This window comes from Mercenaria mercenaria, chromosome 19, assembly GCF_021730395.1.
Source record: "Mercenaria mercenaria strain notata chromosome 19, MADL_Memer_1, whole genome shotgun sequence".
Classification (NCBI taxonomy): Eukaryota; Metazoa; Mollusca; class Bivalvia; order Venerida; family Veneridae; genus Mercenaria; species Mercenaria mercenaria.
The window spans coordinates 5,608,377-5,630,402 of NC_069379.1; positions in this window are offsets into that span (position 1 = coordinate 5,608,377).

Consider the following 22,026-nt stretch of genomic DNA (forward strand, 5'->3'; position numbering starts at 1 on the left):
GAACCGAGCGACCTTGACCTTCTGGGCACGTGACTCTACACAGAAAGATATCTGTTTCTTTCCTAGATTAACAATTAATTGCTTTGATAATAATGGGGCCAGTACATAAACGATAGCAAAGCTGAGCCCATTGACAAGTTGACCTTTAGGTACCTGCCCTTGAACCAAAAAGTACTTTCCCGTATCTAAGAATATCTTTGCATTATGTTTAATGATAACAGGGGTAGTGGTTAACAAAATACAGCGAACCACAAAACTTTAACGTTATAGCAACATCAACCGCCGCCACCGACGCCTACGGCAACCGCCAACGCCGACGCCGACCACCGACACCGACACCGACGCCGACGCCAACCGCCGACTACAGCACAAAAATCAATTCTCCTTATTCTTCGAATAGTCGAGCCAAGTGAAATAATGAGTAATAAATATATTATTTACTTTATGCTTATTCGATGGACACTTTGAGGTAACAGTTACGCAATTATAAGATTAAAAGAAAAGATAGAAATATGCCGCACGCATTATTGTTATGTACAACTGCATTGAATATGGCATTCTATAGAAATAGACGTTTGATAAAATTATTCAGTTTCACTAAGAAGATTTCAGTATAATGAGAGATAGATAAATACTTGGAAACACTTGGTAATTAATCAAAAGATGGAAAATGTCTATATTGTTTCAACTGTCTTTACAGACAATGATGTAAACAAATAAATCTCAGACATCTAGAGGAACAAAGCAGCAGCAGGTGTTGAAAATGCTTACCTGAAATACGAGTTGTACGTTAAATGAATCATTGCATAAATTCTGCAGACGACAGTCTTAGTCATGAAAATTTCAAAATCAGTCTTACAGATTCATTTTCTGTATTATTGCTAGCTAAATTATTAGTGCTAGATTAGTGTTTACTAAATAGTATGATTTTTTCTCACAGGAGCACTTGAGATCCGATTGGTCTAAAATTAATCTTAGTAAAAAAAAAAACAAGCAACTCAATTAACCCATACCTTGCTAAATTTCTATAATGAACTTGTCCATATTTCAATTTGGACAGTACCATTAACTGTTAAAAGGGGTGCATACCAGAATGATACTGACTGAATAGCGAACAGTGTAGATCATGATCAGACTGCACAGATGTGAAGACACTGGTCGCAAAGGCAGAAACAGTCATGTTTATCATGCTAAGGGTTAACACGATTGATCATATATCATATATGAGCCGCACCATGAGAAAACTAACATAGTCCATTTGCGAACAGCATGGATCCAGACCAGACTGCGCGGATCCATGATCACGGTTCGCTTACAGTTTCTCTAATTGCAATAGGCTTTGAAAGTGATCAGCATGGATCCTGACCAGACTGAGCGGATGTGCAGGCTGGTCTGGATCCATGCTTGTCGCAAACGCGATGGCACGGCTCATTTCTTGTAGAATACATTTAAAGTAAGGGCTAAACATAGAACTGCTTGAATATTTTATAATGCGAATACTACAATATTGCATCATATCTTTTTCACGAAAAACATGATGTATATAGTATCATAATTGATTTAAACATATTTTATTCCTTCCTTTTTATGACAACATATGTATACAATGAACGTATATATGAACATACACAAACATCCTATGAAAGGTAGAAGAGGTGGACCACAATTTCGTCTAACATTAGTAATTTGGTTTGTCCCTTATTAAAGACCTGCTCCAGTCCTATATTTTGACATTAAATTGTCACTGAAAAAGCATGAAAATCCTGACTATGATGACGCCTGTCAAAATAGTCTTACTTTATATAAAATTCTATATAAAATACTTGTTTTGCGTGCTAAAGTGTGGTGCGTGGCTGTTAACTGTTACCTATTGTAATCATTGGTTGCATACACACCATAGAATTTGAAGAGCCGCGGGCTTTAAAGAGGCATCACAAAATAACTGTATTCTTTGTGTTTCCAAGATGGTAATTATACATGCTTTGCATGAAGAAAATGAGAAAAAACAAATTTCTAGTTACAAATTGACAGTGACATGTATTAGGCCAAGACAATGTGTGTAATGTTTAAACATTTTATTGAATAACTGTAGCACTATGTACAAAAATCAGTGTATAAAGTGACATTTCAATCACATTTTGTTTCTACAGTGTAAGATAGTTTATTCATCTATGTTTTTGAAATTATGCTGACAGTGACATATATTAGGCCAAGACAATGTGTTTAATGTCTTAACATTTTATTGAATTAGTGTAGTAATCTGTACATAAATACATTTTAATCACATTTTGTTTCTACAGTGTAAGACAGTTAGTCATTTATAGTCTTTAAACTATGTTGAAAAGAGATTTGCTGTATTAGTTTGCAGATAAAGTTGCGAAAGCATATATCAGCCGCGCCATGAGAAAACCAACAAAGTGCGTTTGCCACCGGCATGGATCCAGACCAGCCTGCGCATGCGCGCAGTCCGGTCAGGATCCATGCTGTTCACTTACAATTTCTCTAATTGCAATAGACTTTGAAAGCAAACAGCATGGATCCTGACCACACTGCGCGGATGAGCAGGCTGGTCTGGATCCATGCTGATCGCAAACGCACTATGTTTGTTTTCTCGTGGCGCGGCTCATTTATTCAGGCAGAACCAAAATTTTTCACCTGTAAATTTGTAGTATAGCTCTATATTACCTATTTTATAAGAATAATTTTCATGAAGTTTTTGTGGGCGACAAAGTTGATCACTAGGCCGTGATGGGTCTTTAAGGGAAATTTTATATTATTGATTGCATTGTATTGACAAAACGCATTTGGAAGAGTTCGAAGCTAAACGAAATGAATCATCATAATAATTGAGCCGCGCCATGAGAAAACCAACATGTGGCGTTTCGACCAGCATGGATCCAGACCAGCCTGCGCATCCGCGCAGTCTGGTCAGGATCCATGCTGTTCGCTTTCAAAGCCTATTGCAATTAGAGAGACCGTTAGCGACCAGCATGGATCCTTACCAGACTGCGCGGATGTGCAGGCTGATCTGGATCCATGCTGATCGCAAAGCCACTATGTTGGTTTTCTCATGGCGCGGCTCATATCATATACAGCAGAACGAAACCATATAAATCATGTTTATTCATGTTTTTCTTTTTTTGAGAATTTCAGATTCATTACTCCATACTGTACAGTTAACACAAGGGAGACAATCTGTTAAGCACTATACAATCAATGATGTACACAGTGTTCTCCCTTCTCTCTGAAAAAAAAAAAAAAAAAAAAAGAAAAAGGAAAAGAAAAACAAACACCGAAGATTACTTGAACTGGCTAGTATTTTGATATTTACGCCATCTTGAACTTTATACTGCTAAATTGGATTAGTCTATCATTCAATTTGGGCAGTAACATTTATTATTCGAAGGAATGTTCACAAAAGGTTTACTAACTGAATAGTGAACAGTGCAAATCATAACGAGCCTGCACGGCTCATCTTGGTCTGCACTGGCCGCAAAGGCAGAATCGTTGCCACCAGGGCTAAAGGTTAGCGTGTGTTTATATTTTAAGCCATCGTTCAAGTTATAAGGTATCAAAATAGTACATGATTCAATCGTGTGGTTTTCTGTGATGATAAATCTGGTATAGGTGGTTAGACCCTTAAATGATGAAATAGTGGTGTCTTTTTTTTAATGCAAAAACCATTCAGTTAAAGCTTTTATATATCAATTATCAGCGAAACTTGTCGGTGTTGAGGTATAAAAATGAAAACTCTCATTTCATGCAGAATCCACTCTATCAGTAGAAAAGTTTGACTTTAAGCATCCGTTCTACGAGAAATTGTGCCAAAAGTGGAGAAATGGAAACATTAGGATCATTTTCTGTCGACTATACCATTTGACCGAATTACCGACTTTATCCATTGAAACAGACAATAGTGCGAGACGGTGCTCCATGAAAATAACTTAATGTAAAACAATTGAACTGTAAGTACTTGCTTTTTTATGATATGATATGATATGATATGATATGATAGCCCAACACGCCAGAAGTAAAAATGTTGAAGGCTCGGTTTGAATCAGCCTGTTCATGGAAGAAGTGAAAATGCATGCTAACGGCCACATCCTCTAGACCCGGGTTGAGCAGAACTCAGCATTTACACATGTTAAAAGTAGCGAAAACAATTTAGAGACATTCGCAGATGTGTTCGTACGGCGGGGCACATGGAACCTCCAATGATACATTATTGTGTAATTCCATGAAAAGCGGCGTATGCCGATCCCGGTTAAAATAATGGGTGCTAAACACGAGAAAACAATGGCCAGAACTAATCAGACTAGAATTTAGGAGGATCTGAGACTACGGAGCCTGCATATCAGAGAAATTGCCAAAAGACAAAAGTGAAAGCTAGGCGTCATATCCAAAAGGTGATCATTAAATACCCAAAGCTATGAAAGCGGGAGTATTGGAACCACCCAAGTCGAAATATTTAAGCTGAAAAACTAAACTGTACCAGTACCACAACATAAAATCTAAAAAGATCGAAATACATTGTATAACAGCTCTGACTGAGAATACACCACACGGTATAAACAACACTGCTGTGATGATAAGACGCAAGGATGCGAACTCCACAGGCCGCCCAGCACGCCGGGAATGAAAATGTTGCAGGCTCGGTTAGATCGAGCCTGTTCATGAAAGGTAGCGGAAATGTATGCTACTGACTACCCCCTCCAGCCCCAGGTTGAGCAGAATTTAATATTTAAACATGTAACAAGTACTAAAACAATTCAGAGACATCCGCAGATGTGTTCATATGGCGGTTCATATGGGAACTTCAGTGATATACTAGTTTGATCATGATTAGATGCGACTGAGGCAACTACTTGTAGTTGGCTGAAGTAACCATACTATAGTACATTTAAAACTTTATAGGTTCAACCTTCTTATGAATACCTCAAATAAACCAATTTGTATACCATGTCTGGGAAGACCAAGAACTTCAAAAGTACAGGAGTTATTTTTCTAGGTAATTATGGATTACGAAAGTTCGCTGTTCTACTAAGGTGTCCCTCTCACCTTGCCAGAAATAATGATTACAGTGACATACTGGTCTTTTTCCGTCATCATAAGCTGGAATATCACCGTATGACCTATTTTTTTTCTATACTGAAGACTACCGCGACCTTGAAAAACATATCAAAATATATACTAAATTTTTTGTGATATATTTTATTGTGATAAACAGTTTAAGTACAGTTATACAAATCAGAAATGAATGCCATCAAATAAATCTCGCGGAAAAGTTTGAAAATTCACAAAGGCAGAACACAAGCGAGTGAATAACACTGGGCAAAAATCTAAGTCTGGAAGTATCAGGCCAAAGTCAGTAAATGCAAGAACCTGTCTGGTTCTGATTAGTAAGGAAATAATACTCGAAACTGTTTGTTCCTGGTATGTACAACAGAATATGGCTGTGACAAAAAAGACCTGGAGTGCCTGTGATCATAAACAGACTTCGATATGTATCGGATTCAAGCGATTTGAATTATAAGTACCGTACAGCGGGTTATTTCTACAGTGGAAATGTTTCTGCGGTCTCTCGGTAGAGTCGCAAAAATATTTCCAGTAAATATTCATCAAGCAAAAATTTAAAACGCAAACAATCTGCATTTTTTTTACCAACGTTGTTTCACGCTATGGAGACGAGGTAATCCGAAGTACACAATGGCATGGTCTAATTTTTGGAAATTACCTTCGTCATCTAACAATTACCGATAATGGTATAATTAGGTGTGATGGTCAATCAAAATCCAAACTGTTAATTCCTCAGAAAACGTTGTTTTGTTTTATTTTTGTGAATAAAAATCTTAGTGAATTTCACTTGAGTTGTTCTTATTAATCCATTGTGAAGATCTTCCGAACTATACTTTAGTAACCTTTATACATGTGTAACCGTTATACCAATATACCGTAGTTCGCAGTAATGAGTTGTTGTTTGTACACTTGCTGTTACACTTACATTTTTTCCAATTCAAATGTTATTATATCCTACAATGTTTTCATTAAAAGCGAAGTTACTTTACAGCAGTTACCGGTAATTTAGTTTATTGTTTTCAAATCACATCATTCACATGACGCCCGATCACGCGGGGAAATACCTCCTTCTTGGCATCGAAAAAGGCAGAAATCTTTAATGTATATATATTGTAACCATGGTAATCCTAACCCTTTAGATTGATGGTCACTTCCTGACATGCGCAGAAGACCGCTCCAAGTATGTAGTAAGCAACCTCACTAGAAAATGCTAAAACCCGTCTGGTCCGGGTTTGGAAATTGTTAGAACCCATCGCTTTCAATTTATCTTGAGTATTGAATTTTCTGTGACATGCTTTGAATTCAAAGACTTTTTCATCAGAATGAACAGTGCGTATGTGTCTATGCATATGTGCATAACAGTTGAACTCTGCGTTACAAATCTACCAGGAGTAAGGTTTTTCTCCGGTGTGAATACGCATGTGCCGTTGCAGATCACTGTTAGCCGTAAACGCTTTATTACACATGAATATTTTGTCAGCATATACCTTTCCATGTAATAATTTAGATTACTGATTGACTTCAATATACCTTTCCGCAAAATTTGCATTCGACCTCTGCATGCACATTATGGCGGTTGACATGCGCACAAGTTCAGTTGCGCATTAGTAAAACATGATTTACCGCACAAATCACAAATATACGTTCGTTTCCGGTTTACACTGTGCACGGTCTTGTGCAATTCTTCGTTTCCGGTTTACATTGTACACGTTCTTGTGCAGTTTTTCGTTTCCGGTTTACATTGTACACGTTCTTATGCAGTTCTTGTTGCCAGTTTACATTGTTCACCTTCGTTTCTGGTTTACATTGTACACTTTCTTGTGCAGTTCTTCGTTTCCGGTTTACATTGTACACGTTCTTGTGCAGTTCTTCGTTTCCGGTTTACATTGTACACATTCTTGTGAACTTCTTCGTTTCCGGTTTACATTGTACACGTTCTTGTGCAGTTCTTCGTTTCCGGTTTACTTTGTACACGTTTTTGTGCAGTTCTTCGTTTCCGGTTTACATTGTGCAAGTTCTCGTGCACTTCTAAATACTTTTTTGTTTTGATCTGCTTGCCACATACACTGCATGGATACATGATCCCAATATTGTAATGATTTTTTATGTGTTTTTTCACATCCTCGATTGCAATGAATGATTTCCCACACAGGTCGCAAGTATAATCTTTCGTTAATACATGCCTGACTTTATGTAAGCTAAGCGCATCTTTACACGAAAACCTTTTGTTACATATATCACAAATTACACTTTCACTTTGAATATGCACGTTCATATGTCGTTTGAGCCTGAACGCATAATTGAACGCTTTCTGGCAGATGTCGCAAACATGATCTTTTTTTCCAGAATGTATTTTCAAATGAACGGTTAAACCAACTCTATACTTAAATCTTGCATTACATATTTTACAAAAGTATTTCCTTTCACCTTCGTGTAATTTCATGTGTAAACCGAGGTCATTTTCATCACTGAAAGTATCTGTGCAATATTTGCGGTCGTGTGAAATAACTCCCGTGTGTTTAATTCTATGTTCTTTCAGCCTCCACATGCGGACGAAAGACCGGTCGCAAAATTCACATTTGTAGGGGGGCGTTGATTTGTTGTCAAAGTGAGTTAGAATGTGACATAAAAGTGCAGATTTAGACTGAAAAAACTTCTGACACACATCGCAACTAAACCGATCTTCTGGCTTTGGCATTGCTTCATGTAAATACAACATTTTTCCAGCAGGGCTAGGTACGTGTTGCGTTTATATTAGTATCTGTGAAATTGTTTTATTCAAATCTTTCATCTATTGCTTGTTGATGCTCATTTCTCCTCCTATTGTTAACAGTTATATTTCGCTGCACGTGATTTCGCAGACGATCCTCCTTGCTGCAGTTCGATCAGTCTCCTTGTGAAGGTATTTCCGGAAGTGATTTGTCAGCAGACGAAGTTGTCAAAGAAAGGACATCATAGTACAAGTTATTCCTTAGTTCTTTACAAAAAGCTGAGCATGCAGAGTAGGCCTACTGTCGCACCTACAGGACTGTTTACAACAATATAGCTACTGTCGCACCTCCAGGACTGTTTACACCTAATAGCTACTGTCGCACCTCCAGTACTGTTTACACCAAACAGGAAGTGACTACTCGGTGTTACGTGCGAAGTAGTCCAAACTGTAGTTCCAGCTGGTATTGATGTGCTAGGATTATTGCACAACAACTGTTATAATGGGGAATCTAAAAAGAACAGAATAAGAAGTTCATAAAATCCTTATAAGAAATTCATAAAATCCTTTTTTTTCAGTTTATTTTACACTTTAACCTTAAGCTACCAGCGAGTGTTGTGTTTTTAAAATATATGTACATGTTATTAATTACTGACATAACTAACACATGTACATTTGTAATATAAATACATGACTATCAAAATGACAGAAAACATTTAAAACAAAAATGTTTAGAAGGAATCGACGAGTTCAGGCAGATTCTACGATTTTGTCAACAACGGTATATAATTTGTAAATTAAGTGCATGTGAACTCGTTAAACATACCGCACTATAAGTAATGCAACACTCAGATTCTTAAGTTAAACTCAAAGTATCAAATATACATTTGCTCCAAACAATTACATAAGATGTATCGAAAGTATTCGATTCATAAATATACGAGCCGTGCCATGAGAAAACCAACATAATGGCTTTCCGCGCAGTTTGGTCAGGATCCATGCTGTTCGCTTTACGGTTTCTCTAATAGCGCTCTCTCGTATTCTATAAATAGAACACACCGCAGAGATACCATAATGCAATGCGCGAATTGCGGACAAGGGACCGTTGTTTATATATATAACGTATATATACTAAAAAAATTTATTAACCTTTCAGTAAACTTCGAAGAGAATTTAAAAAATAAAATACGGAAAATTCACTTTGGCTGGACAAAATTCCTTGAAAAACCTGCTAAATAAAGGAATCAATAGGCATATATATTGAAATAAACGTAGGAAATAAATAGACATATTATTTTAGCGTTTCGTTAGACCGGGGCCATTAAAAAGATGTGTTCAAATAAAAAAATTTAAAAAGTACAGTACATTGCATACAAATTACTCAATAATCTGCAAATTACATCAATAAAGTATAGCATCAGAAGGACTGGCTTAAAGTCTTTATCACAAATATACAATATTTTCGGATTCGAAACACCAGCGGTCGAAAAAGTAAGTGCAAGATTATAATTTTGATTCATGATTTTCAAAGCATATATCAGCACAATCATTAACACATGTACTTCTTTCCATACATTTGGTTCACACAACACCGCGCTGAGCCTCAATACGAGGTACTTGAAAGCGTGGTCCATTAAATACTTCATAATTGAAAAAAATATATGACAGGACGTAGGTAGAACTGTATATGGTGTTGCATTAAATTAGCACCATGTTTTATCAGATCACATCTAAATATCATTGCTAAAAGTCAAATATCTACATGTCACACTAAGGTGTCATTTGTAACATATCATTATAGTGATGCATTTCACAGAGATGTTAATTGTTTCAATGAAGAACTATAGATCTAAGTTATGAAATATTGCTGACTTTCAGTTATACATATTGTTCATGACATTTCGAAATTTCAATCGGATTACTAGGATGTGATCATGTGATATCATATATTTACATTTTGCAAAAAACGCAGAATAGTGATAAATGTTTGAACACTTGCGAATGAGGTAAATAGCAAATGGATATAATTATATTGATATATGACCGTAACTGGAATGTGTAAGACAAATAGTAGAACAACATCATCCTTTCATATACTGATGACAATTCGATGTGTTATTACTGACGTGGATTTTAAAAATTCAAAACTGTGCTGTCAACATTTTTAAGAATTTCTTACTGTTCAGTATTTAGGCGTAGTATATAGAAATTGAAAGCTATGTGAAACACATTCGTTTGATATGCATCAACTTTAAAATACACGAGGAGATAAATGCAAAATCTGTGAATTACTGATGCTAATATACAGGAAAAGCACCGACTGTTTGTCCGCACATCGAGACCTGTGCTATTTTTAGATAGCAGACATTGTCAGTGACGTCACAGATCCTTACATACGAGACAGCGTTATTGCAATAGGCTTTGAAAGCGAACAGCATGGATCCTGACCAGCTGTGCGCTTGCGCAGGCTGGTCTAGATCCATGCTGGTCGCAAAGCCACTATGTTGGTTTTCTCATGGCACGGCTCAAATAGGAAAATACAAAATTGCTTACCTAAAAATTAGAATAAAAAGTTCATAAGATCCCTTTTCCAGTTTATTTGACACTTTAAGCTGTCAGCGAGTATTGTGCTGACCCTCTGGAAAAAGGTATCTTATAAAGGCTCAAACTCGCTTTCTGTGTTGGTGGTGTTGTCCAATGAAAAGCTCGAACTTTAGAAGGCGGGGCCGTGAAAATATGGCTGCAGGGACGGAAGCCCGTAATTTCATATATCCTCCCGGGCCAATTTAATAACTCAAATTAAAGGTAATTAAGAATAATTATCTTAACGCCTTAGAAAAGGCTTAATTAAAGAATGACAGTGATAAGATGCAAAAAAGTCAGAAGTGAATTCGAGGGCTCAACGCGAAACTTGTTTTTGTGACATTTTTTCCAAAAATGTTTTTATTGCAAATTCTTAAAGAACTTGGGCATAGGCATAGACTGAAAAAAATCTTTCCTTAGAGGATGATTCATTATGCCAAAAAGGTAATGTGTCATAATAGTCTATCTAATGCACCTGTTTTTGTGTTAATGCGAAGCAAGTCTATACGAACAGATGCACATAGAATAGTTTCGCATTAAAAGTTATAAACGTTTTTTAATGATAAGATATTCTATTTGGAAATAAACTCTTTTAGAGTAAAACTTCATGTTTCCATTGTTGAAAATGAATATTCTTCACTAAGAATTAAAAAGAAACAGTGCCTACATTAAGAACTTCATTACTTGTCATATAGAATAGTTTCGCGTTGAAAGGTCAGGAAAAATAGGCTGCCAAAATAGTCTATGTAAAACAGAAAATCTTTTTATATTAAAAAATGCAGCCATAACATACTCATGATAATTGTTAAGAAGGGTAGTAATATATTTCCATAATTAAAGACAGCAGATGTACATATATTTGTAGAACACCGAATATAATTATTTAATATATAGAATATAACATAGTTCCACACTAAAAATTAATGCAATAAATTTTAAAATTTATAAAACCTAATTAGATCTAGTTTTTTGTTGAAAACTATACTTATTTTAGGATGAATAAAGAAGTCAATTCTAACTCTTATGTAATAAAATAGAGAAAAGTGGAAACTTCACAGGTCGCTCAACACGACAAAAACGAAAATGTTGCCGGCTCGGTTTGATTGAGCCTGTTAAACTATTTTTTAGAAAAGTTGTTGTTTTCAAAGCGAAACTAGTCTATTTGCAATTGCACACATGTACACTATGACATCATCAGTGATGTAAAAGTTGTTCTCCTTATAAGCCATTTTATGACAGAGAAGGTTCAGGGTATATATAATCTGGAAAAAGTATATAATTGTAGTTTTTTAAATCTTTTTCTGACTGTCACTTTAAGAACTTTAAACAGTTAAAGAAAGTTTAATTTAGCTTTAGACTTTAATTAGACACGAAGAGTATTTGGAAAAAGACACAGTAACATAGGCCTTAGTGTCATTAAAATGACTGACATCCCCAAGTTTGTAGAATTTGTTTGTTTTTGACATGTACAATGATTGAGTCCTCTATTTTTGAAGCAGTTGTGTATTCCATTTACAATATTATCGGTACAGCAGTTACACTTTTTACATATTTCTTTTCTCCCATTTGAGCACAAACGATATAGACAATTTTAATAGCTGTTATGCAAATAGGCTTTAGAGATGGTTAGTCAAGACAATGCCTCCATAGGTTTCTCAGTCCTGAAATTCATTCATCATTTAAGGATCTAACCACCTATATCAGATTTATCATCACAGAAAACCACACGATTGAATCATGTACTATTTTGATACCTTATAACTTAAACGATGGCTTAAAATATAAACACACGTTTACCTTTAGCCTGGTGGCAACGATTCTGCCTTTGCGGCCAGTGCAGACTAAGATGAGCCGTGCAGGCACGTTATGATCTGCACTGTTCACTATTCAGTTAGTAAACCGTCTGTGAACATCCTTTCGAATAATAAATGGTACTGCCCAAATTGAATGATAGACTAGTCGAGTTTAGAAATTTAGCAAGATAAAGATCAAGATGGCGTAAATATCAATTCTTGAAAGTAATCTTCAGTGTTTGTTTTTTTTAGAGAAGGGAGAACACCGTGTACGTCATTCACTGTATAGTGCTTAACAGATTGTCTCCCTTGTGTTAATTGTGCAGTATGGAGGAATGAATCTGAAATTCTCTGGAAAAAAAATGAATAAACATGATTTATATGGTTTCGTTCTGCTTTATATGATATAAGCTACTTGTAGAGTAAAAGAAGAAAACCTATTGAAAAATATCATTTTTACTATAACTGAGAATTTAGCACAGAAATAAAAAAAATGGAAAAAATATGTGTAAAAGTTATGCTATATTTTATACACTGAAAATGAAATTAAAGTGAATTAAATCAATTTGTCATGAAATTTATTTCATCGTTTGCTGAGTTCTTGGTTTGAATTTTAAATTGGTGGTGCACTTATCCTGTCCGTACCTTCTAAACGGCCATAGTAGGATATTCTAATGATGACTGGAATTGATAGAGTATACATTGAAGTAGATATAATATATGTAGGATTAAAACATGGAAAAATATAGGAAAAGTCTTTAATTTGATTAAATGTGATTTGTTATCGTTATTTACCAGGCAATCGTTACATTTAATTTATCACAGATTGAACAAAATGATTTTCGTGCAGAAATAAATTTTGTGCAAAATTATACATTCATTTTCATGTATGAATCGTTTCAAAATTGAATATTAGAAATTGTACATGATAGTTTATGAATTGTTTTGTTAGAAATATTTACTTTAAAATATTCAGAACGGTACATGTATCTTCTAAGTTATGCATGTATCTTCTGAGTAATGCATGTATCTTCTGAGTAATGCATGTATCTTCTGCATGTATCTTCTGAGTAATACATATATCTTCTGAGTAATAAATGTATCTTCTAAGTAATGCATGTATCTTCTAAGTAATGCATGTATCTTCTGCATGTATCTTCTGAGTAATGCATGTATCTTCTGCATGTATCTTCTTAGTAATGTATGTATATTCTAAGTAATGCATGTATCTTCTGCATGTATCTTCTGAGTAATGCATGTATCTTCTGCATGTATCTTCTGAGTAATGCATGTATCTTCTGCATGTATCTTCTTAGTAATGTATGTATATTCTAAGTAATGCATGTATCTTCTGCATGTATCTTCTGAGTAATGCATGTATCTTCTGCATGTATCTTCTTAGTAATGTATGTATATTCTAAGTAATGCATGTATCTTCTGAGTAATGTATGTATCTTCTGAGTAGCTTAGTCACTGTTAATCAGTTACTAAACTAATGTCTTTACTACAATTATACGTAACTTCCACCTATATACATGTATTTTGAAACTGGATTCCTGACTTTGAATAACATGCTCCTCACCGATGTGGGTTCGAGCCTTAAACAGTCAGGAAGCTCATGTTTGATACTTGAGCCGCGCCGTTAGAAAACCAACATAACACAGTCTGATCAGGATCCATACTGTTCAAATTCTATTGCAATTAGAAAAATTGTCAGCTAACAGCATAATGCGCGGACGCACTATGTTCGTTTTCTCATGGCGCGGCTCATTTATCTTTCATCTTACATCAGTTCAGCCGTGTTAGATCAAGTGCCCTCTTGAAATATAACAGGATGTGTCAGTCGATAAACTTCGGTAATCTAAGTAGCAGTTACAAATTCGTGGAATATTTTCAGTTTATCACGGAAGTCTGAGTGAGGTTTCCTAAGAAAACAATTTATTGTGTAATTATACAGTAAACGAATATTAATCTAAATTTCACATTGCCCTGGTTGAATGTGATCTGCACGAAAAAAAAAGTTAATTAGACAAAGACAAAACAATTGCTCCATAGTTAAACTACCATTGTAAAATGAATTTAACGTTTCATAATTATTAAGAATATAACACGATATCTCGATAGTGTTTTAGCAGGAAGTTCATGTTTGAACCCTGTCTTTCTTCCAGATAAATCGTGTTCGATCAAATGCGTTGAGTGCAATAAACTCTTCTGAACTATAAATTACAAATTCATGGAATAATTTAGCTTTCCACGAGCTCTCAATATCTTTTTCTAAGAAAAACAAGGTGTGGTACAACTAGAACTATCGAAAACATTTAAAGTACAGGAATCCTTAAATAAAAATGAGCAGCATATAAAATAGATAAGTGTATGGAATATTTTCTAGACAGTTTATTGAATTAAAATATATATAATTAGTTTTCAGTTTCACAAAACGAAATCTCGTTAGTTTTTAGTGGACGGCCTTATGGATCATTTCAATTATGATAATAGACTTCTTTATTTTTCTTTTGAACAGATAAATTTATACCACCATTGGACAAACAGTCTTTACAATAACTTGACAGCATATCTCAAATATTTGAACACGTATATATGTGCGTGCGTACGTTCGTGCGTGCGTGTGTGTTCGGGATTAATGTCTTTTTCAACAATTATACAGTCATATAAACGACGGTGTTTACTTGTAGCAGGAAATAAGAGCACTTCTCGATTATATTTATATTATATTGTTAGGATGGATCGAGGGCCAAATGTTAAATAACAAAAGCAATAAAAGTTTACTATATTTATTTTCACACTCAACCTGGTGTAAAAATATGTCAATAATTATTTATACAACAACAATATTTAACTGTAACCATTCATTGAATAATACCTGTATCTTATGAGTATTCATGCTCAATATATCTTCTTGATCTTTATTTTTATCTTTATCTTTATCTTATTCTATCTTTACCATTCAGATCAATATCCAGTCCCCAACTGATGGCCATTTAAAATTCGGCCTATTTATATGAATGTTTTTGTTTACATTGTGATGTCATCTAGAATCAGGTTTTCCCGTAAAAACTGGGTCGCCCTCTAGAATTCTGGGAAACAAAATGGCGGACATTCACAACGTTGTTGCAGGAGCAACTTTATATAATTAATAAAAGATAATATGTCACGGGTTCATTTGTCTTTTCTGTTATTTATGTTTCATCAAGGTATATATCATAATATTCCACTTTCATTTATCATTATATTCATATTCATCTCCTATAAACCCCATAATTACTAAATCCAATAGAGTCCTATAACTAACATGTATCTAATATAGGTGACGGGCCTCCGTTATTTACCTAACCGCCAATTGTTTGTCACGCATGCGCACATCAGTAGAGAGATTATACGTGAGGACGTAAAATCTTTGTGTCTCGACTTATTTATTTATTTGTGCTGTTTGCGTGCCCCTTTCAGGTAACCTATGTACATGTTTAGTTATATAAAGCAATGTTCTTCATTTTGCTATTCATCATTTTCCATATTTCGTTGTATTTTGAAATTATGCATTTGTTGTAAGGCGCACATCAGTAGAGAGATTACACGTGAGGACGTAAAATCTTTGTGTCTCGACTTATTTATTTATTTGTGCTGTTTGCGTGCCCCTTTCAGGTCACTAACATACAGACCTGAAGAGAACCTACAAATCCCGACTATCTGAACGGGTAACAAATTGGTGGCCAGTGTTACTTTGGGTCGACATGTTACGGTACGAACAGAAATAGGTGCGAAAGGGTACCGAAGTGGCATGACGTCAGAGGGCATTCCTCCATTCAGCCAATCAAAACGCCAGAAGTGGTGAAGCACAAATTGTGCATACGTCATACAATATTTACACTTTCCACGGATATCCTCAGGAATTTATACATGCAGTTTTGAAAATCTATTAAATATTTTAGAATTGTGAATAATATATCCGGATATAAACTTCGTTATCGGTAGGAATCACTCCAGAGTTACATTTAGATAAACAGCTCTTCGTCAGAATTCATTCAATTTCAAGGAAATCTAATTGATGCACTGCAGACTGTGCAGTTAGGAAATTCAGTTTGACAGGAATAACAGCTATTTGAATTCTACATGTAGTTATTCAGTTACCTTTCAAAGTTGAGTGAATCAGTGACCTCAGTTTAAAATTTTAGTACTTTATTGAACATTGTATTAAATAAGAACTATATTATTTTACACTACACCATATTGTTTGTATATATATTTTAGTGTTTGATTTCTTTTTCTTTTGTGCATTGCAGGATGCTCCTGTATGCTTAAACTCTGCATACATTTTCTTAAAACTGAATTGTGTTAGAGTTGGTTGTTGTTTGAAGCTGGTGTGTGTTGAAAGCCGAGAGAGTCACAGTCCCTACACAGAGTACACGGAGCTGCATGAAGTATTACAGTAACATTTGGTGTTGGTGAGACTAATATTAACCCTCAGTATTTCATCTATACAATAACAACCATAGAGGAGAAGAACCCTGAGTGTTCTAGACCCCTAGCTGTTGATCCTGAAAATTCACAACAACCCTTAAGACCTCCACCACCTGCCAGGGAATCTCTTTTCCCTTCATCACATTCTCTGCAGACCTTATCTCAGTCCTCCAGAATTCCTAAACTTCAGGACTTTACAGGTGAAGGTAAAAGTGATTGTGATTTTGAAATGTGGAGGTATGATGTTAATTGCTTGCTAAGAAATGCTCTCTATCCAGAGCATATTATCCTGGAAGCTATTAGAAGGAGCCTTAAGGGCAAGGCCCGCACAGTTTTACTGCATCTTGGTGAAGGTGCTTCTGTATATGAAATTCTAACTGAACTTGAAGGTGTGTATGGTAGTGTAGCCACAGGTGAAAAACTTAAAGAAAAGTTTTACTGTGCCCAGCAAGAGCCCAGGGAATCCATAGCTGATTACAGTCTTAGACTTGAACAGCTACTTTGTAAATCAAATGTCAGACTAGATTGGTCCACCAAGAATGAGATGCTTTGTAATAGACTTTGGTCAGGCTTACGCGATGTTGAACTCCGCAATGCATCTCGTTACAAGTATGAGACCATCGATAATTTTAATGTTCTTAGACGGGAACTTCGTCAGATAGAACAAGATCTACAGGTTACTCGGAAACCTCTTCCCCCATCTAACTCTTCAAAAGTGGCTGGTCCAAACTTTCCTGAAAATAAACCTGATGCAAATCAGAGACCTTGTGAACCAAAACCCGAGCAAGCTGGTCAGTTTATGTCCTCTGTTGAAAACAAATTACTTCAACAATTACAGGATTTGAACAATCAAATGAGACAGTTTAATTCCCGTATTGGAGATGTAGAGAAAGAGCTGCATAAGATTAAGAAGTCTAACAGACAGCAATCCAGCAGAGGTCGATGGTCTCATGGAGAGAAAACACACAGTTCTGATAAGACTCCTAGCACCGACAAGAAGGATGATAAGCCTTTAAACGAGAAAGGACCTTCCCCAAAGGGCCAGTAGAAGGTCTTCGAAATCACAATGGCCCTAAAGTAGCCCCTTTGGTTGGTCATGGCAATGAAGCTGACGTGCTCATCAATGGTACATCTTGTAAAGCGCTTCTGGATAGTGGAAGTATGGTCACGTCATTGAGTGTTTCATATTACTCTACATTGAGTCCTAAACCTGATCTTTTGAGTCTGACAGATTTCAGCCTTGACATTTCTAGTGCTAATGGTTCATCTGTACCCTACATTGGTTACATCTTGGTAGACATTGCCATCCCTGATGTTGACCTAGATCCGGTTTCAGTTCCAGTTCTTATTGTTCCGGATACAAAGTATTCTGCTTCAGTCCCTCTAATTATTGGTACCAATGTTTTGAACTTTGTCAAAACATCTTTAGCTGATAAAAAGATAGAGGCACCATCCAGTTGGAATAATGTCTTATCTCTTCTGTCTAGTGTGCATCGTTTTCCTGTAAAGGCTTTGGGTGATACTGACACCAAGATCAGACCGTTTGAAAGTCGTACAGTATATGGTAAGGTACGCAATGTTGGCGATATGTGTTCTGGTGTTACTGAAGGTCTAGACAATTCAACAAACTTGTCTGTCTACCCAAATCTTGTCCATATGAAACCAGCTAGTTCTTTTTGTCGGATTCCTGTTAGAATCTACAATATGTCAGCCCACCCCGTGACCATAAAACCAAAGTCGCTTCTTTGTTACTTGCAGGACGTGAATGTGGTACGTACCATTGATCCATTTGAAGGGGGCATATCCAAATCACACAATTCGGAAAAATCCATCGAAGACCTAGGGATCTCTATTCCTACTGACACTCTTTCAGTTGATGAGTATAAGAAGGCCAAGCAGTTTCTCACGGACTGGAAACATATCTTCTCATCTGGTTTGACAGACTTAGGCTGTACCAATATAGTAGAGCATAGTATAGAGCTGTCTGATTCAACACCATTTAAAGATCCTTATAGACGGATTCCACCTGGCATGATTGAAGAAGTCCGGGAACACCTTAAGGATATGTTAAATGCAGGTGCAATAAGGGAGTCTCACAGTCCATTCTCCTCTAACATTGTCCTTGTGAGGAAAAAGGATAATTCTCTTCGATTTTGTATTGATTTTCGTCGCTTAAACAATCGCACGATTAAGGACGCATATTCCCTTCCACGAATCGAAGAGACCATTGACAGTTTGAAGGGTGCAAAGTATTTTTCGAAGTTAGACTTGCGGTCTGGATATTGGCAAGTGGCAATGAAAGAGGAGGACAAACACAAGACTGCCTTTTCTGTCGGCCCCCTGGGTTTCTTTGAGTGTAACCGGATGGCATTTGGTCTCACAAATGCCCCGGCTACATTCCAAAGGCTCATGGAGCGTGCCATGGGTGAGTTAAATCTCACTGAATGTCTCATCTATCTTGATGATATTATCATCTTTTCTTCTTCTATCGATGAGCATTTCAGACGGCTCGACTCTGTTTTCAAAAGGTTGGAAGCAGCAGGTCTTAAACTCAAAGGCAGCAAATGTGAATTTTTCTGCACCAGTGTTAAATATCTTGGTCATATCGTTAGCTCTAATGGTGTCGAAACAGATCCTGACAAGATTTCTGTCCTGAGAAATTGGCCTGTTCCAAAATCGCTGAAGGAATTGAGAAGCTTCTTAGGCTTTGTCGGTTACTACCGAAAGTACATAGCTGGATTTGCCATGATAGCCAAACCACTTAATGACTTACTTGTTGGTCATTCCACAAATAAGTCCGGAAAGTTCGCAAGAAAACTCACACCTTGGCAGTGGGGTCCTGATCAGCAGCGTGCCTTCGATTCTCTCCTTCAAAGTCTTTCATCTCCTCCTATACTGGCCTATGCTGATTTTCAGAAGCCTTTTATTCTCAACGTAGATGCTAGTTCTGTTGGGTTAGGTGCTATCCTTTACCAAATACAGGAAGGAAAGGAAAGAGTCATAGCATATGCCAGTCGGGGACTAAGGACTGCTGAGAAGAACTACCCTGCCCATAAGCTTGAGTTTCTGGCACTCAGGTGGGCTGTTACTGACAAGTTCAAGGATTATCTATATGGTAACTTTTTCAGAGTCCGCACAGATAATAATCCTCTGACCTATGTCCAGTCCACTGCGAAACTTGATGCTACTTCACATAGATGGTTAGCGGCTTTGGCCAACTTCAACTTTGAAATCATGTATCGAAGTGGGAAGACTAACACAGATGCTGATACCTTGTCTAGATTGCCTGTAGACACTTCTCATTCTGTCATTTTCTCAGATGTTGTCAAGGCTCTTTGTCTCGGTTCTTTAGTTTCGCCACAGGAATCTCCAGGTTTTGAGTGTATCTCCCTTTCTCAACCAGTTGTAGATACTGTTATCAGTGACAGCACAGATCCAACTGATTCACAATTCAGTGACATAGATTGGAAGGCAGAGCAGCGGAAGGATAGCACAGTGTCTCGTGTTATTGACCTAGTTCAGAAAGGTCACAAACCTACTTAGCGTCTTTGCGCATTGGAAGAACCCCTTGTGAGACAATATCTTCGAGAGTGGTCCAAACGTTTTGTCCAGAATGACGTTCTTTATCGTCATGGTCTCGTCTCTGGTAATCCTGTCCGTCAACTTATCCTTCCTAATTTGTTTCGTGAAATCGCTTTTTCAGGTCTTCATGATGACGCTGGACACCAGGGTCGGGAGAGAACCTATAGTCTGATGAAATCCAGATTCTTTTGGCCAGGTCTTGAACAACTTGTTGATACTCGAGTCAGGTCGTGTCCCAGGTGTATTAGCCGCAAGTCTCCATCTAAAATAGCTACTGGTTTGGTTCCTCTTGAGTCTTCGTATGGACTTCCTCTCTTTAGAGATGTCTGCAGGGGGTTACGAGAACATTTTGGTCATCACTGACCATTTTACCCACTTTGCCCAAGCCATACCCACAAGAAACCAAACAGCACGCACCACTGCCAAGGTCCTCTTTGAACACTTCATTTGTCACTATGGCTTCCCAGCCCGATTTCATAGTGACCAAGGGCGTAATTTTGACAGTGCAGTGATACGTGAGTTGTGCAAGATTGCCAACATCGACAAATCTCGGACAACCCCGTATCACCCGCAAGGAAATGGCATGCCCGAGAGGTTCAACCAGACCTTGTTGAACATGCTTGGCACCCTCTCAGAGGAACAGAAGATCAACTGGAAAGCCCATGTCCCGGCATTGGTCCATGCCTATAATTCCACTAGACATGAGACCACGGGTCTTACACCACACTACCTTATGTTTGACCGTCACCCTCGTCTCTGTATTGATGCCTTCCTTGGTATCGAGCCAGACACTGACCCAGAAAGGACAACCCACTCTGACTACATAGGTAAGTTAAAGAAACGCCTTTCTTTTGCTTATAGGGTTGCGAGTCGGGAGGCAAAAAGGCAAACAAGACGGCATAAGCGGCGGTATGACCTCAGGGTACATGAGGCGAGGTTACAGCCAGGTGACCGTGTCCTTATCCGTAATGTTGGCTTGAAAGGTAAAAACAAGCTGGCTGACCGATGGCAAAAAGATATCTATGTTGTAGTATCTCAGCCAAATCCTTATATTCCTGTCTTTCAGGTTAAAAGAGAACATGGCCGTAGTGGACTCAAGACACTTCATAGGAACCTTCAGAGTCAGAACAAAAAGATACTGGCAACAATGTCCCCAAGGACCCGATATTGTCTCCGCTTCAGACTTCATCTTCAGAATCTACTGTGCCATCTGTTGTACCAAGGTATGCCATCCCGCAGAGGCGGAAACGACTTGCCCTCAATCCGAATGCACCAGTGTTCGAACCAAGGAATAGTAGTCGTACCAGAGTTAAACCAGCTTGGTTGTCATCAACTGACTGGGTTACTTAGGCCCATTACCTTGACTACCAGCTATGATGATAGACAGCTTTCATTTCAGACAGTATGTTAGTGTATTTGACACTTTTAATAAGTGAGTGACTACAATAATTCATTGTGTGAATAGACGTATAGTTGTATTTTATAGTCATGTATAGACAGCAATTTGGATCTTAATTGGATTTTTTTATAACTCGGGCTGTTCTTTCAGTTTTTAATTATTCATGCCGGATATCAATTAGACATATTAAATCTTCAATACTTGAAGTACTGTGGATATGTGTGTAATTATTGTACTTGTGTACAATCAGTCTTGCATTTCATTGTCAGTTGATGATGTTGCTGAAATAAAACAACAAGATATAAGCTGTTACCAGACAATAAATTGAGTTTACCATCTTTATTCCATGAGGAATAAGGAATTCATATAACCTGAATTATGATAGTACTGCAGACTATTATAATTCC